Source organism: Electrona antarctica, assembly GCF_951216825.1.
Source record: "Electrona antarctica genome assembly, chromosome: 23".
Classification (NCBI taxonomy): Eukaryota; Metazoa; Chordata; class Actinopteri; order Myctophiformes; family Myctophidae; genus Electrona; species Electrona antarctica.
In genome coordinates this window covers 29,065,030-29,078,939 of record NC_136804.1, presented here as the reverse complement: position 1 = coordinate 29,078,939, position 13,910 = coordinate 29,065,030, and the positions used below count along the sequence as shown (strand labels likewise).

General features: G+C 40.8%; 1 protein-coding gene across 1 annotated transcript in view; it reads right to left on the bottom strand.

Moving 5' to 3' along the window:
- LOC306916558 (oxysterol-binding protein-related protein 8-like) overlaps positions 1-13,910 on the bottom strand; it is a 158,109-nt gene that overhangs the window by 113,246 nt on the left and 30,953 nt on the right.

Genomic DNA, 13,910 nt, shown 5'->3' with positions numbered 1-13,910 from the left:
CATTTTCCGCAACTGCCTTTTATAGCGCCACCAGGAGGCCGACTTTTGTAAAACAATTTTTTTGATATTACTCCTCCAGATTCTGTCCAAAAATCTCACAAATCGTTACACAGTATCTCTATGGTCATGTGCTCATGTCGGATCTGTCCGATATTTCATATTCCATCCTAATTGGCTATAATTGGCTTTCGCAGTTTGCAAGATTGCCCCGTTTTGAACAAAAGCCTCAAATCATGAACGCAGCATGCAATTTACGTGAAATCTTTCACACATTTTCTTACTAGGCTGAGGAATATATCCCACCCTTTTCACATTGGCCTGTTATAGCACCCCCAACAGGTTGATTTTTGCAAAACACATTTTTGGAACAAAATGCCTCAAATCATCCAATTGCCATCAAAGGCGTATGAAGAAATGGCAATCGGTACACATGATCTCTGTAGTCATGTGATCAAGACGAGTCTGTTGGATTTCTCAGATTGTACACTGATTGGCTAAGATTGCCTTCCAAAGTTTTCAGGAGTGGCCCGTTTTGTACAAAATGCTGCACATGTCCTGCTCATCCAGAATTCTATCCTCAGAGATGCTATGAGTGATCTGGCTCTGCATTTCCTCAACAAAATGAAGAAAATTGTTGCAAAAACAATTTTATATTTGTGTAAATGAATGCCATATTGTATACTTCATCGTATGACGGTGTCATGCAACATTAGCAATTATATCTGCTATTTGCGTTTTTATGGTTTTGTTTGTTTTTTTAATTCAATGTTTGGGAAAATGCTTGATGACATGCCCGCTTTAGGAGAGCCTGGTTGAAAGTGATTAATACATCCGCCTGTGGGGTTTATAAATATATAATCAACCAATTAACTCTTGACTAAATTATTATATTGGATCAATTGGAACAAAGTTGGTTTTATCCAGCTGAAAATAAACGATTTTGGAAATTCTCTCTCTCTCTCTCTCTCTCTCTCTCCATTTCTTCCCTGCTGTTCAGAACATACTATAAAGACACAGTCTACCACCTACGCACGCACACAGCATTGTGGGTAATGCAATGCATAGGTAAAACCTTATGTAATCATATTTATTACATGAATTGCTGACAAAGTAACAATGTATTTCTTCTTTGACAAATTGTGTAATATTATCACAGTTACTAATAATACTAATACTAATACTAGCTATGCCAAGTAATGCATGCATACCCTTACCGTGAAGAAGGCATTTTGTTGCCGAAACGTTGGTCTTATAATAAAGGTTTTTTTTGCATCGTGACTGAGCCGTGCGACCTCTCCTTCCTTTTCAAGTTGTGTCTCCCTTGGTCCCACTATAGGTGTGTCTCCCATGGTCAGCAACCCCCCCCCCCACTATTGGTGTGTCTCCTGTGGTCAGCACCCCCCCCACTATTGGTGTGTCTCCTATGGTCAGCACCCCCCCCCCCCCCACTATTGGTGCGTCTCCTGTGGTCAGCACCCCCCCCACTATTGGTGTGTCTCCTGTGGTCAGCACCCCCCCCCCCCCACTATTGGTGTGTCTCCTGTGGTCAGCACCCCCCCCCACTATTGGTGTGTCTCCTGTGGTCAGCAACCCCCCACTATTGGTGTGTCTCCTATGGTCAGCACACCCCCCCCCCACTATTGATGTGTCTCCTGTGGTCAGCAACCCCCCACTATTGGTGTGTCTCCTGTGGTCAGCACCCCCCCCCCCACTATTGGTGTGTCTCCTGTGGTCAGCACCCCCCCCCCACTATTGGTGTGTCTCCTATGGTCAGCACCCCCCCCACTATTGGTGTGTCTCCTGTGGTCAGCACCCCCCCCCCCCCACTATTGGTGTGTCTCCTGTGGTCAGCACCTCCCCACTATTGGTGTGTCTCCTGTGGTCAGCACCCAACCCCCACTATTGGTGTGTCTCCTGTGGTCAGCACCCCCCCACTATTGGTGTGTCTCCTATGGTCAGCACCCCCCCCCCCCCCCACTATTGGTGTGTCTCCTATGGTCAGCACCCCCCCCACTATTGGTGTGTCTCCTGTGGTCAGCACCCCCCTACTATTGGTGTGTCTCCTATGGTCAGCACCCCCCCCACTATTGGTGTGTCTCCTGTGGTCAGCACCCCCCCCACTATTGGTGTGTCTCCTGTGGTCAGCACCCCCCCACTATTGGTGTGTCTCCTATGGTCAGCACCCCCCCCACTATTGGTGTGTCTCCTATGGTCAGCACCCCCCCCCACTATTGGTGTGTCTCCTATGGTCAGCACCCCCCCCCCACTATTGGTGTGCGCTCCTACGTCTTTGTTCACGTAATGCATGCATGTTATTCATGTTTTTTTAAAGCCCAAACACATTGCTCCATTTGATGGTGTTTTGTTAACTCTTTTTCTCCCAGGTCCGTATATATACACGGAGTGCCCGCTGCTAGGGCACTTTATCATCCAGGTCCATGTACAGACCCCAACGTATACTCAGTCGGGAGGAAACCTCATAATTCAATTTTTGAGGTTTTTGATTTTTTTTTGGCATAGATCAGTGCTATTGAACACCCTTTACGTCTGTGTGTTGTTTCGAAAATATTATAAATATAACAAATGGAAAGTAGTAAAAAGTGCTTTGGACAAAACCTCTTAACTCCATTGGACCCTCAAAATGTCTGCTAAAGAAACTAACTCCACCTCCACCTCTCATGGAAGTAATTGACAATATATAAAGTTACAACACCAACTTTGATGAGGCTGTATTGCTTTGTTTTAAAAATATAAGTTTAATAATATTTCCTGAATGTATATTTTTCATCTCCTGAAAAATGAACATTGGAGTTATGAGGTTTCCTCCCGACAGCAGAGATATAATGGTTTTAACATTGGTCCGGTTGCTAAGGCAACCGGACCTCGCCATCCAAAATTCGGACGTAATTTGTGCCTTTGTACCGCGTCGCTCCCGACATGTAAACGATTCTGACGAGTAACACAGTCTTGCGATCGAGAAAGGCCGTCATAGGCAGACCTGTATCCCGAGAGAAGACAGACTATGCACCCACTGCACACAAAATGAAGTGGAAACCGAGCTACACTTCCTAACCATCTGTCCATTGTACCAAGACATCAGAGACACATACTTCCCACAGATTACAACCACACACGGAGATTTTGAAAACATGACCAATGACAAAAAACTCCCATATCTGCTGGGCGAAGTACAACAATGTGCAAACACAGCAGCAAGATTCGTGAGTTGCTGTGATAGGAGAAGGATATCAAACGGAACACAACCACCCTAAAGACTAATCATTGTGTATATTCCTGCACTATACCTGCATCCAGTGATCTTGGTACAATATAGAAATTGATCTATTGAAGATTCTGACGTTCAAATGTACATATTTTTTGTTTTGATTGTATTGCTGTATTGTTGTATTTTGCTTTGGCAATGTAAACGTATGTTTTCTCATGCCAATAAAGCCCTTTGAATTGAATTGTGTGCTTGTGCCAATGATACTAAAGTGTGTGTGTGCGGCGGGCGGGGGGGGGGGGGGGGGGGGGACCTCCTTCTCTTAAAGTGAACGCGTATGGTGGCACTGGGAACTTCATAAATGCTAACAGCTAGCCGGCAGAAAAAGAATTAAAACACTAAAGTAATCGAATGTATTACTTAAGTTTTGTTGCCACAGAAAGTAATTGTAACGTAATGAACACATTTTAATAGGAAGTAATATGTACTGCATTATATTTTTTCCACAACACTGTGTTATCAATCACACACATGCACAACTAACTAAACTACAAACACACGCATCGTCTCACACAATCAGAAACATAATTTCTAATCAAACACCAGATTACTTCCTTAAACAGTTCAAACAATCAAGTGACAGACATAATCATAACACCAGAATTGCCAGCCTCGGTCATTTAACACTCCCTGCTCCAAAAACGAACCTCCTTAAACAAACAGTTATGTATCGATCAATATCATTTTGGAATATGTTACCACCTCACATTAATATAACACAAAGTAAATTATCTTTCAAATATGCTTTAAAGGAACACTTGTTACAGCTGACCACATGACCTTAATGTTATTCTTATTATGTTGCATTTAATTTTATAGAATAAATTGTAATTATGTATTTTCATGTATTTAATCTTGTTGAATGTATTTGTAATTATGTATTTATGTACTTTTTGTATGTATTTTATATGGACCCCAGGAAGATTAGCTGTCGCCCCGGCGTCAGCTAATGGGGATCCATTCAATAAACAACAATAAACAACAATCTGGAACACAAACAAAAACACAGCCTCAGAAACAGAGTTCCTATACTAACATACAAACCATGCGTTCTTGGTAATTCGGGCCTTTCTGCACCAATGAACCAAAGCAGGCCACCTAATTTCCTCAGCAAGCACAGAAAAGAAAAAAACAAGCACCCCAGAGACCAACAGAAGAGTACATAAGCACTAATGTACTCTCTCTCTCTCCTCTCTGCTGCTTCCTTCCATTAACCTACATGACTGTTTACCTCAAACCGCGCTTAGAACGCATCACTTAGCTACTTGACTGTGTAGCGGAAAAGGCAAACATGCCCATTCTTTGTAGGTAGGTCGCCTTATAAGTGACCGGGTCTGGCAAATAGGCCCTCATCTCGACCAGAGTAATTTTTCAGTTTTTTACAGATTATTAAAGTACAGAATGTAAGCTTTCATATGATGTATCATTCAATGAAATTGGAAAATATTTGAAGAAGATATGACCATTTTAAAATGATTGTGCCGTTTTACCCAAAGCTGAGAAAAACCCCTTTGAATGTTCACAACATTCACAAAACAAGCCTACTTTGACTTATAAATCAATAATCTGTTGGAATGAAAACCTTCTTCAACATTTAAACTGTGTTAATATGAAAAAAACAATCACAATTTTTTTTTTTAGATTTTCTGCCTTTTCATTATAGGCGAGATGAGGACCATTTTGCTAGACCTGGTCACGGTTTACAAACATGGACCCATTCAGGGCAGGAACCCCTTTTGGTGATTTAAGCATTATGTTATTAGCTTTAGCTATTAAAAAATAGCAGATCTACAAGCTCATATCGCGGCACCGAGTGCCGCGCTATGAGCTTTTAGGTCTGCTATTTTTGAAAAATCACACCTGTGTGAAGTGAGCGGTGGAACTATACTGTAATTGTTATACTGTACTGAACTCCTGTACAGACAGACACTCGTGCTGAAAAAGACTGGTGTTACACTAAAAACTCAGCTTCCCATCATGCACCTGTGCACAGTGTGAAGCTCAACAGCGACACGTTCTCACCTGTTGGTACCCCAGACAGACAGACAAAAGGACAGACAAAAACTATCATGATTTAGTTTTAGAAGACATTGTGTAGAATCAGTTCTCAGGTCTAAATGGGTTAAACATTTTCCATGCATTTTACTTGTCAATGTCTGTAGCAGCCGACGTCACATAATGTGGAGGAAAACGATGGGGCCGTGTGTTGCAGAGCAGAAAACCAATATTTCACATGGATAGGATCATGTAAACAAAATGCTTCCACACTGTTTATCCTGATCCCTGCCCCATCACAGAATGAGTAACGTTCATGAAGTGTTTACTGATTAATACAAACCGTAAACAAACAGTAAGTCCTACCAGCAAAGTACAACAGCCCAGTATGCATAAAGTGACATCGGTTTGCAGCCGTCTTAAGAGCACAGAACTTACTTTTCTCACGCTAGTTATAATGTTATTGTATTTTCCGCGGGGAAAGACTCCATCCATTAGAAATGGATTATAATCGCATCTTTGATGCATTTACAAACTGATATCAATGGCACTACACCACACAAATATAGCATTCAATCTTGTTTAGCCACGTTCTTTCATTAATCTATTCATTAATCTGACTGATGATTAATTTAGATGAGCGCTGGTTTAACGATCATGTCCTGTTTCATATTATTATTATTATTATTATTAATATAACTAGATTGCACAAACTAATCAGAATGTGATAAATTATTTCTGGACTTAAGTTATCACATTTTGGACGTGCTTGTTGTTCCAAAGAGCTACTGTAGCTTAGAAATTATAGTCCTACCAGACATGACAGAATCAAAAATAATCAGAGCATTTTTAATTTCCCTTGTAGCCTATATTACAAATGATGTTGATACAGACTTTGAGACAATAGAACAATGTGTACGCTGATGACAACTCATCACAGCTGGTGGGACTGAGAACAGCCACGTGCACATCTGATTCTACGCGTGCAATAGAGCATGCATCTGGAGGGTTCGAGCCAAGGCGTTAGACTCGCAGGGGTCGGCAACTGAGATTGTCCTCGGGCCAATATTATTCCCAGACATTCCATCGCGGGCCGGCCGTCTGGCGCGTGCGCGCGCGCAGCGCGCGTGCGCCCGTGAAGGCGCGCACGCGCGCGAAGCGGTCTAATTCGGGTCTAATTCGGTCTAATTCGGGTCTAATTCGGGTCTATTTGACCAATATAAATCAACTTTTTTCTTTTTTTTTTGCTGGAAAAATATGGTGCTGACACAACGTTATGCTGCTTTCACACGGGCAGATGCAAAGCTACACTAGTACACCTAGTCACAGAACAGTGTCGTCGTTAAGCAGCAGGAGGATCCCACTGGCAGCACCTGTCCGTTTATCATTAGCACAACCACAAACGTCCAACACATATACAATGAATTACTCACCTAATGCTGCCTGCAGGTTCCATGTTTAATTCCAGCGGTGTGTAACCTACATTGTCTAAGTGACAGTTTTCATATTGTAAATATGGTCGCTAACGTGGGACTTTAAAAAAAAAAAAAAAAAAAAAAAGAAAAATTCTCAAAATTATCTCACGGGCCAGATATTATTTCTGGGGGGCCAATTTTGGCCCGCGGGCCGCCTGTTGCCGACCCCTGCGTTAGAGGGATGCTTTAGAAAAACAAGCATTCATGCTGAAGTCTGAGTAAGGCTAAAGTATTCCTACAAAGAGACAATTATGGCAGAACAGTATAAATCTAGCCTGCTGGGAGAGGGCTATCATTCATGTCATGGGCTTAGGGGAGACGTGATTAATTTGCATATTTACAAAACACTGAACATGCTTTCTCACACTGGCAACTACGGTAAGTAACTCACAACTTTTTAAAGGATCCAAATACAAGTGAAGCCAACCAAATATTTAGTATGTAATACAGATGGATATTCAGCTTATCTGTCATGGAAATTAGATTTAAGAAAAACGCTCTACTCTGAAAACCCCTGTAAAGCTGAGATCCAAGTTTACACAAGTTCCAAGTTTACACAAAATAAAATAGTAGTAAAGTGAATGCCCCATTCAGTAATAATTCATATATATTATATAGTGATATGCTACACTTCACATGACACAAGGGCAGAGATTAAAATAGGGTGCATTTTGCATCCCAAAACGCAGTTTATAGTTAAGGGACGCAATAAAAAATAAAAAACGACTACTGTACTGTTTTTTTATTCTAGTTCATTTTGCTAGCTTTAGTTATAATAATCATTTCTTCTCCTGTTTTCTACGTGAATATAACCACATTATAATAAATGGGATAAATAAATGGGAGTCAATTGCTGCAATTTGTAAAAAATGGCAAAATATGACTCCTAACGTCGTTGAAGTGGGACTCATAAAATGTCCCTGTGACTCATCTAAAAGACCATCCCTGCATCCTGGGACTCATTACATTGAAAACCTATTTACATCACTGCAAGGGTGCCTGCACCATGAATTATTCACTAGCTTCTTGGCAACTAAAAACTGAAGGTCTTTCAACAACAATCCAAGCATGGGAAGGGAAATCCTTTGAGTCATAGAAAATGTGTTTTGTCCCCATCAGAAAATTGCTGATGATCAGATGCAGAGATTACTACAGATCACTTACACACGCAGTGATTCTCTGCATGCAGTTTTTATAAATAATTGAAAAAAAAATGGCTTTATACAGCAACCCTCTGGCGTTTTGTTTTAAAATACAATCTTTGGTCATGGGTGGTATATGGCCGCCTTTGAAGGATTTAACAGTTTCACACGAGAACAAATTGAAGCACCACCTGGTTTCCCTTGATCCACAGTCCACACACGTGTGCCATACATTTTTTATATTTTAATATTTTCATTTAATGTTTTATTTTAGCAACATACAGTAACAGTACCATCTGCTTGCAGTTTCTTTGCACTTCCTAGTTTGAGATATATAGGCCCAAACATTGTACTGTAGCTATAGTTGCGTTTTGCATACAGCCTTTGCTGAGTTCAAAGTAATGCGTCCAAATAAGGCCACGTTTACAGGGTAACGATCAGAACAGAAAAAAAACGACAAAGTGCAGAGTAATTCTCACTGTAATGCACATACGGCCTGCATATGCCATGCCATATGTGGCCCAAACTAGGGCATTAAGCAACTAGTAAACTAGTCGACTAGTAAATCCACTAGTCGACCTTGTTGGTACTAGTTGATAAGAAAAAAAAGGGAAAAAAGGTTTTTTTTTTCCCCGATTTTGTAGGCCTCAAGATCAGGTAGATTATAGTTATAGTCACCATGTACACAGTTTTTCAATGTACAAATATTTATTTCCAAAAAAAAAAAAAAAAAGTTTATTTTTTTAATTTATTTTATTTTTTACATAATAGGTAGTTAAACAACTAGTCGACTAGTAAAAATGACTAGAAGTGAATGCCCTAGCCCAAACTATTGGTCCCGAAAGTCAATCCATACCAGGCTGATTACAGTGCTGCTCCGACCCCAGCCACACGGGCCTGGACTGCATTTCACAGCAGGGTGTGGAGGCTTTTAATAAATAGCAGAGACAGACACTCCCAGTAAGACAGTGGTTCATTAAAATCTAAATGTCACTCGGGACATTTCCCTACACACAATTTGAAAGTCATTGCTGCCAACCGTATCAACGCTACAATTGCGAATGTACTTTTCCTAGAGTTAATCGAAGCTTAGGTTGACTGCCAATGATTTAGGGCAGCAATCAACACCTATTTTCATGATCAATTAATCTGTTTATACTATATATTTTTAAATAATTCAATGAATCAATTGATTAATAATGCTGCTACCGTTTCTGTTAAGTACAATAATTAAAATCTATTATATAAACATTGATAGATCTATCTATGTTGTCCATATCAGCCTGTATGGAGTATTGTAGTGTATGCCTTATTTTCAACATTACATCTTTGAAAACGTCCTGTGTAAACATAATGCTTCATTCAAAAAATCGTTTATTTAGTGTAGTACTCCAACCTCACGACCAAAGACTAATTCTAATGATGTGCAGACATACCTAAAACAATAAAAAATACTTGAAATGAAATTATAGTGAAAGAGGTAATAAGTATTAAGTACTAATTATATGCTAATAAGTGCTCACCATATATACGGTATCCGAAACCAAACTAGAAATATCTAAGTGAATAGGTTTACTAAAAACACATATATTAGGGCCGTCAAACGATATAAAATAATCAGATTAATCACATCTTCAAAAATAATGAATCATGATTAATCACCATTCAAGCTATATCCGAAATATGCCATGTTTTGTTGTGGGAACCAAAAGATAAGTGACTCTCTAGCTCTCGCTCTCTCTCTCTCCATATCTCTCTGTCTCTCACCCCCTCACTGTAAATTGGGCAGCTTTTTATTGGCAATAACCGACGTGTCGGCCATCACTCTTGTAGCTGATGGCCAATAGATGCGAATGAGGTTTGGATATATTAGCCATCATCAGATACAAGAGGTTTGGATCTATTAGCCATCAGAAACAAGAGGTTTGGATCTATTAGTTTATGGGATAAGGGATATATGGGGCGGGTCATCTAAGCATGCGCATATATTTTTTTTTTTCTTTTTTCTTTTAATTAGTATTTGACTTCTCAAATTAAATATAATTAATCACACTCATGTGAAGTGAGGGGCACTATTATCATCATACATACATCATCACATTCCCGGCCAATCCCAATTGGCGTCCTCAAATTTCTGCCCTCACTTTTTATCCTCAATACTTTGCTCAGCCAATCAAATCATCGCTATGGAGTGATCACTGATCAATCAGCCAATCGAATCATCGCTAGAATTCACACGAAAGCTGTGCATAGGAGGGGCTAGCGCCCCTCAAACATTCTATCAATAGAGCGTCGCAGTCCCGCCCCCTACCCTGGACCAGGAAATTATTCTCCGTTCATTTTCCTCATAGACATTTCAGAAAGTATTTATTTAAAGACGTTTACGCCGCGGACAAAGCCAACTCGAGTCGTGACAAATCATGACAACAAACACAATTTTTGTGCCGAACAAATAATTAGAAAGAAGAAAAAAACGGCAGGTTACAACACTTTTTTTGTTGTTTTTCTTCTTTGTAATTATTTGTTTGGTCCAAAATATTGTTTGTGTTGTCATGAGTTGTCACGACTCCAGTTGGCTTTGTCCACGGCGTAACCGTCTTTAAATAAATACTTTAAGAAATGTCTATGAGGAAAATGCATTGGGATTCATTTCCTGGTCCATGGTAGGGGGCGGGACTGCGACGCTCTATAGTGCGGGAAGAAAGAACACACGTTAGCGAGAACGTGCGCTATCGTTCCGAGCTGCCGTCTTGGCTCCCTGTTCTGCGCCTGGCGAGCAAACTGGCGAAGCTGGAGCTGTAACTTAACTCATTCTGGGCGCGAACCCCTTTTGGTGTTTTAAGCATTGTATTACACTTTAGCTATTGAAAAATAGCAGATCTACAAGCTCATAGAAGGTCTGCTATTTTTGAAAAATCGTGAAAAATGTGGCGCAAATCTTTGAATGTGTATTTTTTCAGAGCAAACATTTTTAACTCAAATTTTTGTTTCTGGTCCCTGGAACAACATATTTTCAGATGGGGGTCGGCGGCCAATTACATATAATCTTGGGGGTCCTTGACATGAAAATGTTTGAGAACCACTGACATAGAAACATGGGTTTTCCAGAAAACTGTCAGGATCTAGAAGGCATTTGTAGAGTCTTCTCTCTGGTCTAAATGGTTTAACTCTTATCAACAGGAAGACACGGCCCGAGGATGCCTGCTTCCTGTAGCATGTGGCACTGACTGAACTGTCAGTGGCACGGTGTCGGACATGCCGCGCTGCGTCACATGATGTACTGCACTTACAACCACACTGTTGTTACTACAATAGGCTAGTCCAAGTCCATAGTGTACTGAAAAAGAGTAAAATGTGCCCTTATGGGGTCATTTTTAACCTTCAGAGAACCTTCAGTGTTAGATTTACCCTTCCGGATTTTACTGTGTACTTGTCTTTCATTTATGTGCCCGTGACTGTTTTCTCTTCAGAGACACCATGTGTAACCTGTAATGAAGTGACTGTTTTCTCTTCAGAGACACCATGTGTAACCTGTAATGAAGTGACTGTTTTCTCTTCAGAGACACCATGTTGTGTAACCTGTAATGAAGTGACTGTTTTCTCTTCAGAGACACCATGTGTAACCTGTAATGAAGTGACTGTTTTCTCTTCAGAGACACCATGTTGTGTAACCTGTAATGAAGTGACTGTTTTCTCTTCAGAGACACCATGTGTAACCTGTAATGAAGTGACTGTTTTCTCTTCAGAGACACCATGTGTAACCTGTAATGAAGTGACTGTTTTCTCTTCAGAGACACCATGTGTAACCTGTGATGAAGTGACTGTTTTCTCTTCAGAGACACCATGTGTAACCTGTAATGAAGTGACTGTTTTCTCTTCAGAGACACCATGTGTAACCTGTAATGAAGTGACTGTTTTCTCTTCAGAGACACCATGTGTAAACTGTAATGAAGTGACTGTTTTCTCTTCAGAGACACCATGTGTAACCTGTAATGAAGTGACTGTTTTCTCTTCAGAGACACCATGTGTAACCTGTAATGAACTGACTGTTTTCTCTTCAGAGACACCATGTGTAACCTGTGATGAAGTGACTGTTTTCTCTTCAGAGACACCATGTGTAACCTGTAATGAACTGACTGTTTTCTCTTCAGAGACACCATGTGTAACCTGTAATGAAGTGACTGTTTTCTCTTCAGAGACACCGTGAGTAACCTGTAATGAAGTGGTCCTGTAAACTAAACTCATGGTCCCAAAAAAGAAAAAAGAAGTGAAGGTCGATCTCTGAAAAGATATTATCTACCTCTCCGTTTCGTAACAGTTGTATTAATGTCACATGCAGTGTGTTTGTATTGTAAAGCCATCCAATCAGAATTGCCAGAATCGGTTGAATATTCAAATAATCGTCATTAATAGCTGTAGAATAATCGACATCTCCTGGGGCGCCCGCTGGCCTAGTGGTCCAGGCGCATGCCACATAGGCTCTGGCCCGACAGCGCGTTGCGTGTTCGAGTCCCTCTCTTTCCTGTCTATCTTCACTTGTAACTATAAATAAAGCCAAAAAGCCAAAAATAAATCTTGCACATCTCCTAATATGCACAGCATGAGACCAAACAAAAGGGACCAAATTGAGCAACAGTGAATGCCTGAATGTAGAGAGGCAGATAAAACCGGAGACGAGCCACCCCCTGGCCAAAATAAATCCTTTTTGGTGAGAGACGTACCCTAATTGTGAGGACTCGGGACACTGCGGAGAGGAGAGGGGAAGAGGAGCAGACACTTGGAAGCCTTCCCGGAGGCTCTCTCTCGTCTTTGTGTTTGCAGCCATCCTTTCCTTTCCTCCAGTGGAACCTTTCAGTGAACAGCAGGATGACTGCCAACTACCAGTGTCAGACTATATGCTGCCATGGCGTCGTTTCAACCATGCACAGACATACATTTAACCCATTTTGACCTGAGATCAGATTCTAAAAATGTCTTCTACATCCTGACAGTTTTCTGAAAAAGCTATGTTTCTATGTCAGTCGTTCTTCGATTTTTCAAAAAAAGCAGACCTACAAGCTCGTATCGCGGCACTCGGTGCCGCGCTACGAGCTTGTAGATCTGCTATTTTTCCCCCAAAAATTGTGAAAATGTGGCGCAAATCTTTGAATAGATTCTTTCAGAGCGAACGTTAAATATTTGCTTCTGGGGGGGTCCCTGGAACCCAGGATTGCATTAGATAATTGACAAATGGGTTGCAAAATCGTGGGATAATAATTTAAAAAAAGAAAAAAAAAATGTTTAGAAGCAATTTCTTTTAGAATCGACCTCAGGTCTAAATGGGTTAAATTCAGAATTGAACTCTATAGCGTTTTGCCCCATGCAGAGAGACCAAGACTAGTTAGGGTGGTGGCTAAAATGAAGAGAATGAATGCCATTAACATGCATTACACAACCTGTTGTTTCATCAATATTTCAGGCAATTAGCGCTCAGCAAGCAGAACTTAGTCATTGTTGTGGCAGACGGAGCTAATGGACACAGCGTCTATGATCTCATCTCCTCTCTCTCTGTCTCTGTCTCGTCACCACCCCGTAGTGCTATGGGATTTGTTTGAGCCTCTGCCGACGTGCAGCCATTTGTGGCCTTTTCTTTGATGTTTTTCAGGTTGGTTTGGGTTTATATGTGAATGGGTGAAGTAATGCACAATCTATGTAAAGCGCCTTGGATAAAGGCGCTATATAAATGCACCATTTATCACTTACCCCACACACACCCACACACACACACACACACACACACGAGTGGCTAGCATATTATGCAGACCAACATGCAGACACACACTAGCCGTCTAGCGAAGATAATGATGAAAAGGGTACTACAATGAGAAATGATAGATTAATATCCTTCCTTGTTGTATTGCAAAATTAGCTCATGTATAGACGTCTTATTCATTTAATGTTCATCGCTGTCTCTGCTTTGAAGCCCTTTCCCCAGTCGGATGTGGACACATACAGTAGGCATGTGTGCTGTGCTCT